The sequence below is a fragment of the Nanorana parkeri genome, unplaced genomic scaffold, assembly GCF_000935625.1.
Source record: "Nanorana parkeri isolate BGI_ZX_2015 unplaced genomic scaffold, ASM93562v1 scaffold598, whole genome shotgun sequence".
Taxonomy (NCBI): domain Eukaryota; kingdom Metazoa; phylum Chordata; class Amphibia; order Anura; family Dicroglossidae; genus Nanorana; species Nanorana parkeri.
Genome location: NW_017306866.1, coordinates 813,082 through 820,420, shown reverse-complemented (window position 1 = coordinate 820,420; position 7,339 = coordinate 813,082). Strand labels below are relative to the sequence as shown.

Below are 7,339 nucleotides of genomic sequence, written 5' to 3'. Positions count from 1 at the left end.
TATAAAATAATATATAAATAATAATATAGCACATATAAATATAAATGTGACAAATAGAGAATTCACCTGCTTTTTTCAAAATAATCCTCTAGGTTGTATGCTTTGCAACTGCCTATCCTAGGAACTACACATTTATCAAATCCATAACAATGACTGCACCATATCAACACATGCTCTTTTAACATAGAAGGCATTTGCCATGAAGTAACATGTTTCTGTGCAGTTGACCAGATAGTGGTTCATTCCTGAATTCCACAGTGGGGGCTAAAGAGCCATTTGGTGGTCATTCAGGATTAAAAATTGATTGGCAGAGGTCAGTTTTGATGTTGTTGACTGCTCATCTGTACCAAGTTAACCAAATACAACACTCTGTTGCCTTGGTTTCCTTCTTGAATTATTTGGGGAGAATCACCACCAAATGATTCCCAGTATGCTGTCTTGGAAAATATTGCTCCACTCATACGTTATGTTAATTGAATAGAAATTATTCTATTACCAAAATGTTTATATATCCTCGCTTGTATGCCTATGATGGTTCTTGGAGCTTTTTTTTACGAAGTTAAAGAATTATTTTCTGTTTTAATATGGAACAATATTTGATGCAAGCTAAAACTTCCCAATTAACAGAGACAAACAGCTGAGGCAGGCATGGCCTTGCCGGTTCTTTTTCTGTATTATCTGGCAGATCAATTTAAACATTTATCAACCTTGGGCAACCCCTGATGGTTTGTCCTCCACAATGGCAAATGTGGCATATGTCCTTAATACAAGACCGCTGCTAATATATTCAAATGCTCCTCGATTGTTTCCCTCTAGGGTCAAATTACCAATCCTAAAACTAGCTAAATCTGAGTTGGCTGAGGAAGGGCAACAGTCCTCCTTAACAGGTCTTGTGGTGGACCTTTCCACATGAGACAACCCAGTTTTAAAGCAACTTAGAGCTATCATGGAAACATCAGTCTGGAAATCAAATAGAATAACTAATCTCTTGGTCATTTATCAGAAGGGTATTTAACGCTCATTTATGCAACTTCAAGAGAAATATAATTTACCATAAAAAGGTTTTTATCAGTATCTGCAAGTGAGGTACATACTTTGAAATTGGAGGTCAGGAGAGATGTATTTCTACATATCCTCTGGCAGGCATAATAAATCCACAGTGACCTAAATGTATGATTTTTTTCTATAATCACACCTCCTTCATGCCAAATTGGGGAAGGTACGTTTGACAGCTAAAGCTAATTGGTAGTACCTTGTTCCCAGTATGGCACAGGAAGGGTGGGAAGATATCTGTTCCTCTCACACTTTGCTCACCAGTAATTAACAATAAACAAATTCAGTTGCATAAAGTTTATCAGACATAGCTTTTTTTCCACCTGTCTACATAAAATGGGTAGGCAGGATATGTACACTTACAGGCAAAAGTTGTACACTTACTTTCGATCTGCCCCGTAATATTCACATATTGGTTTTAAGTGGTTGACAGATTGACCTTCATGCTGAAAACCCCTAAAATGTGCATTCCTGAGATTTGTATATATGGCATGTTGGATGAAGAGTTGTGGACGCATCACACTGAAATTTTCTAAAGATATACTTTATTTATGGCCCACAAGATGATTACAATTAAGTGGGTGAATCCATTCCTCCCCACGGTGACCCAATGACTAGCATTAACTAATCTAATTCTTCCCTATTAGAAAGTTGAAACTGCTCTCCTAAATTTCAGAAAATCTAGTATTCATGGTGAAAATCTACATCCATCAACAACCTGAAAAAATACACTTTGGTTTTATACTCTTTTGTGTTTTAAGGTATGGCTAACTATCACTTGGTTTCTTTTCTCTATATTCTAACATTCTGACCAGCTTTGCTCGTCATTTTGAGCAAATTGATTGGTCGTTGTTACTGTACATGTAATGATTCTGTAAAACTGAATATATTTAAATATATATATATATATATTGTACAATCTTCGTACACAGTATTTAAACACCTATTGTTGGCACATTTTGAACTGAAGAGACAACAACCAGCTTTTACCGTAATCAAAATGCCACAGAAAAGGAACATCAAAATATTGTAGTGAGTCCATAAAAAGTATTGAAGCACTTGTACCCGTCATTATGAGCAAATTGATTGGTCATTGTTTTGCAGTTTTGTTTGTACCTATGTTTAGCGTAAATAATGTAACTGTTGTCATTACTGTACATGTAATGATTCTGTAAAACTGTATATATTTTTGAAAAAAAATCTTGTACAATCTTCGTACACAGTATTTAACCTCCCTGGCGGTATGATTATTTTGATTTTCGTAATTTTTTCGGCACAATTTATTTCCGGATTTTTTTCGTTATTTTATTTCTTCGTTTTTTCCAAATTTCCCGCCGGTTCCGCCCCCATGCGATGCGTCAGCTCGCAAGGGACAGAACCCGGAAGACAGATGCCGGCGCCGGCCGGAGGACACCGCACGGCTCGAGGGACAAAGTAAGTAAATACTGTGGGATATTCCCGAGTGTAGCTCAGGGTATGGAGAAGTAACCCCGAGCTACACTCGGGAATACCGCCAAGGAGGTTAAACACCTATTGTTGGCACATTTTGAACTGAAGAGACTTGTCCATAAAAAGTATTGAAGCACTTGTACTAGGCTACATTTTGAATGGCAGCGAAGCCAGCAAGCTTTTAATAAAGAAAAATCAGCAATATAGTATATTTATTTCACTGAAAAAAAGCCACCCAAAGATTGTAGTGACTACATGCATTTTCACCAGGGCACTTTTTGAACAGGACAGACACCTGCCATGCTTTTAATACAAAAAAAATTTAGATGACTGAAAAAAGCCAACAAAAAAGCAGTATTGACTAGATGCACAGTATTTAACCACCGTCATTAGGCTGCTGTATGAATAGGACAGAAGCCAGGTAACTAAAATTAACGTAAGCATGTTTATTTGACTGAAAAAATTCTAGTACCTCTGGGCATAGTATTTAACTAATTTTACTAAACACCCCTTCCCCCCCTCAAAAGTTAACTAACTGAAAGCCAAGCAATTGAACAGCAACAGAAGTTGCTGCTGACACGAAAAAGATATCTCTCTCTACAAACACTCGATGATATCTGCCTATCTACTCCATGTGTATGTTCCCAACACACACTAACTCTAAATATAGGGATTTTCATTGCACTAAAGAAAAAAAAAACTTTTTAAAGTTCTCTCACACACATTGTTTACTATCTTTCACTTGACAAAATAAATGTTCACTTTTCAAAATCAACAATCCCTATTCCCTTAGTCAACCCCAGCTAATGAAGGAGGCTGAATCACTAGCATGGTAGATTGTGTGGCACAAAAAAGTTCAGGGGTTGTAACAGCATATTCTCTTAAAGTCTTCTATGAAAATACTTGTGGAACATTAAGGTCAGCTATATTATTTTCAAACAACATGTTAATCATTTCACCAGTGACAAAACCATTAACTCTTTTCAAGTTATATTACATATGCCGTGCTTATTGATAAATATTTCTTTGTCTGCATGTTCCAAATTACCCACTTATGAAGTTGTACAATATTTTTTCACAACAAAACTTAAAGTGACACTAAACTCAGGAGTTAAATCTTAAAAATGCATTTAAGTACCCTATTATCAAAAATGTTATGTATTTGTGCATCACTCAGCTGTAGATTCTCAAATCTGAATTCATGCTGACACTGTCCTTCCTTTTGGAGCGGGGCTTCTTTTGTTCCCAATGGTCCCTGTGTGTGTTGTAAAGTAGCCACCACTCCAAGCACGCTCCTATGTTTGACTACAATTTCACTTTTAGTTTAATAATCTGTATTGAGATTGTAGTCCATCACAGGATTAAACTTGGAGCGGTGGCTACTTTGCAACATACATAGGGACCATAGGGAACAAAAGTAGCCACCCTCCAGAAGGAAGAACAGTGTCAGCATGAATTCAGAGATGATTTGACGATCTATAGCTGAGTGATACACAAATTAGCTAGATTTTTGTTAATACATGGAATTTGATTTTACATGCGCAAGCAAGCTCTGCCTCGAGAATTAGGTTTCTTGGTTTGCTCTGTACAAATATAGACTTACCGTGCTAAGGCAATCTTAAATGTAATGTTTTTCCACTGTGGTCTTCCAGTATTTCCCAGTCACTGGCAGTAGTAATGTGTATACACATTTCAGAAAGTCTGACATTCAAACTAGTATGGACCATTGTCTGCTCCTATACTTTGTCTTCTAAGGTAGTACATTCAAACTAGTATAGACCATTGTGTGCTCTTATACTTTGTCTTCTAAGGTAGTATGAGACAATTCCTACCTGAAGTCCGGAGAGCGACAAGCTGCTCCTATGTGCCAGGCTATCACCACAGTAATGAACTAGTCTTTCCTAAGGTTTGCTAGAAGTGCAAATGAAAGGAGTGTCCAATCAGATTATCTGAAGGATCAGGGAATAGACCAGCACATGTGATCTGAAAACACAAAGCTGCTCACTTAAAATCTCCTTAGGTGTCCATTGTAGGCAGTGGCAGAAGGAGAAGGTCATGAATTTGACGGTCTCAGGTCTGAGCTGCAATTGTCACATGTTCCCACTGTCCTCTGTGACAGCAATGATTTCCTTTCCTGAAATCTCTGCTTGTACAGGCAGTCTAAATGCATAATAGTACCAATATTTGTAGTCAGTCATGTGTTGGTCACACTGTCAAAAGCAATGTACATCAATTTCCCCACAGTTTACGGATGAATTCTTATTAGACAGATGTTGCAATTAATTTGGTATTTCTCATTTCTCAAAACTGATAACTGTGCCCTCTCTCTCTCTCTCTCTTATTTTTTCCTTTTGTATGCACCCACATGCACAATGAGGGTTGAACCAAGCAAATAAAATGAAAACAGTATCAAGTGATGGGAACAATTAAACATAATGGCAATTGACAGCTGTTGCATAATATAGCATGTATATCTTTATACTCTCCTCTATCGATTTTAATTTATATTTATGTGCCTTGTTGTGGACTATACTTGCAAACTTATCATTTTATTTTTCATTGACACTTGTGAACTAGTAGACCGGGTATTAAATACTGCTAATATTCTGGCTCTTTAGTTTCAGTGAGTAACAAAAATAGTGTGCTTGCAAGCACTCAGCCTCTTAGTGACTAGTCGTTGATACTGCCAGTTCACTTGCTGCTTTTGCCAGCTGAGGACCACAACTGGCAAAAACTGAAATGTCACAACTTTTTGTAATAACCAACAACATTATCGAGGGAAAAATGCCCTCTTGATCCCACAAATCAGTATATATATATAACTATACTTTAACAAACTGTGGACACCATTAGTTGTAGGAAAATATCAAAGTCCCTTCCTTAAATTGTATTATTGAATTTGCAATTATCTGCCAATACTTCTTGCAATTTTGTATTCCAAAGCTTGTCTTTTGTGCAGGGCTGGAATTACTTTTCCATTTGTAAAGCCTTTTTTTTTTTACATTCTTTACATTGATCATAGATAGGGATGATATTCGGGGTCGGAACAAACATAGGTTTGAGACGAACCTTGCCTGGTCACAGTTTGTGGACTTGGCAAACTGATGCATGGTTTCACTGTCATAGCAACCAACTACCAATAATGCACTTCCTGACCTTTGAACTGAGGTCAGATGGCATGGGAGGACTAATAAGGGGATGTTTGGATAATACAGCCCCCTCAAAATAAAAGAAGTCTCCCGGCAGTCATTGACAATGTGCTATGCTGCTATAGAAAATGCATAAGACATGCTGCTGATGGAGAGTATGGGGAGATATTCGTATAAGGTTTGTAGGCATTGGTCTTATAATGCAGATGTAAACCCATATTGAATGTGCTGTGGGTTGCAAATCGCTGTGTACTTTAGGTAATTAATAGGGTGTATTTCCTAATTGTTACGGGCTGCAATTGATTTTTTTCACAGCCCATCCCATATCCACATGCACTACACTTATTACAGGCTGTATGTGTTTCTTCATTGAAAATATTTCCTAATTTTTGCAGACTTATAGTGGGATATGCCTGTGCAATGTGCATTAGAAGCTTATAGTTTCCTTTGCGAGAGCATGTGACAGGGTAATTTACCAATTCTCCTCAATACAAAATGTTAGTTGTTGGTTAATTTTAACCTGCTGTATCCTCTGCGGTATCTTAATTCTTGTAGTAAAGCTGCAGTCTGTGCTCTTTGCCTCTAGTAAATTGGGCATATCCTTGCTATTAAAAATGTATTTTAAATTGTCCTGGTGCTGGCCATTTTTACAGTGCTATGTCATCTGCGGTCTCTTAAAGAAGTATTAAATTCTAAAACTTTGTTTTAGTAATGAATCCAGATCAAATAAATATACATTGCCCAGCAAAGTACTTCTTTGCATTTTTGCTGAAGCACTTACAGTCATCATGTTTCCAAACAACTTGTTTTAACTCTCTCAGCTTGACTCTCTGAACTTCCTGTCCAGTACAAGATCAAAAGAGACAACACAGTCTCCAGCAGCATTCCATCTATAGCTTGAAGAACAAAGGAGGGAGCAGCAGGGAGTGAGGATGAGGGCAGTGGCTTGCCTTTTGTGTCTGTATGTTTGTGGAAGCTTACACTAGCATACACAAGGGTGGCTCCATAGAACCCTAAAAGGGAATGGAGCCACTCTAAAACAGGACAGCAGGGTCAGTGCTCAGTGGATTAACTGAATCTGCAGAAAGCTAAAACTTTCAAACCTTATGAAGCAAAATCCATTGCAAATTTTTATCAGCATTTGAAAAAGCTCAAAACATTTTGACTTTAATATCACTTTCATTCTTGCAGTAAAACACCTGACTTTACTCTTTCTCTCTAGTATATTTTGGACAATTCTCCCTCACTAAAAATGGCCATTTAGATTCTAACTTTTAGCTTGGGGGGATTAGAGAGTATCAGATAGTTGTTGCTGACAGTCATAACAAGGGCACCTTACTGCATCTTTTGAATTTTTTTTTTTAAAAACACTGTATACCCAAAACACACTAACCCTAGATTATTAAAAGTCAGCTGATCTGAAGGCCCTCTCTGACATGACACATGCAGAAGGGCAGGATAGTACCTAAAGAGCATATTGGGCCCCCTCCAGCAAGTGCTATATCCTTAACCAGTTGACATCCGCGGTGTTAAACCCCCTTCCCATCCAGGCCATTTTTCAGTATTCAGCGCTGCGGTACTTTGACTGACATTTATTCCGTCATGCAGCGCTGTACTGAAATGAATTTTATACCCTTTTTTGGGGACAGATAGAGCTTTCTTTTGGTGGTATTTATTCACCACTGGGG

General features: G+C 37.6%; 1 protein-coding gene across 1 annotated transcript in view; it reads right to left on the bottom strand.

Annotated features, from left to right (window-relative positions):
- The window catches only part of CAMK1G (calcium/calmodulin dependent protein kinase IG), a 65,602-nt gene that overhangs the window by 43,529 nt on the left and 14,734 nt on the right, over nt 1-7,339 (bottom strand). The window contains exon 2 of the mRNA XM_018562771.1: nt 4,335-4,413. The gene's annotated coding sequence lies outside the window, so the exon portion shown is untranslated. The remainder of the gene's footprint in view (nt 1-4,334; nt 4,414-7,339) is intronic.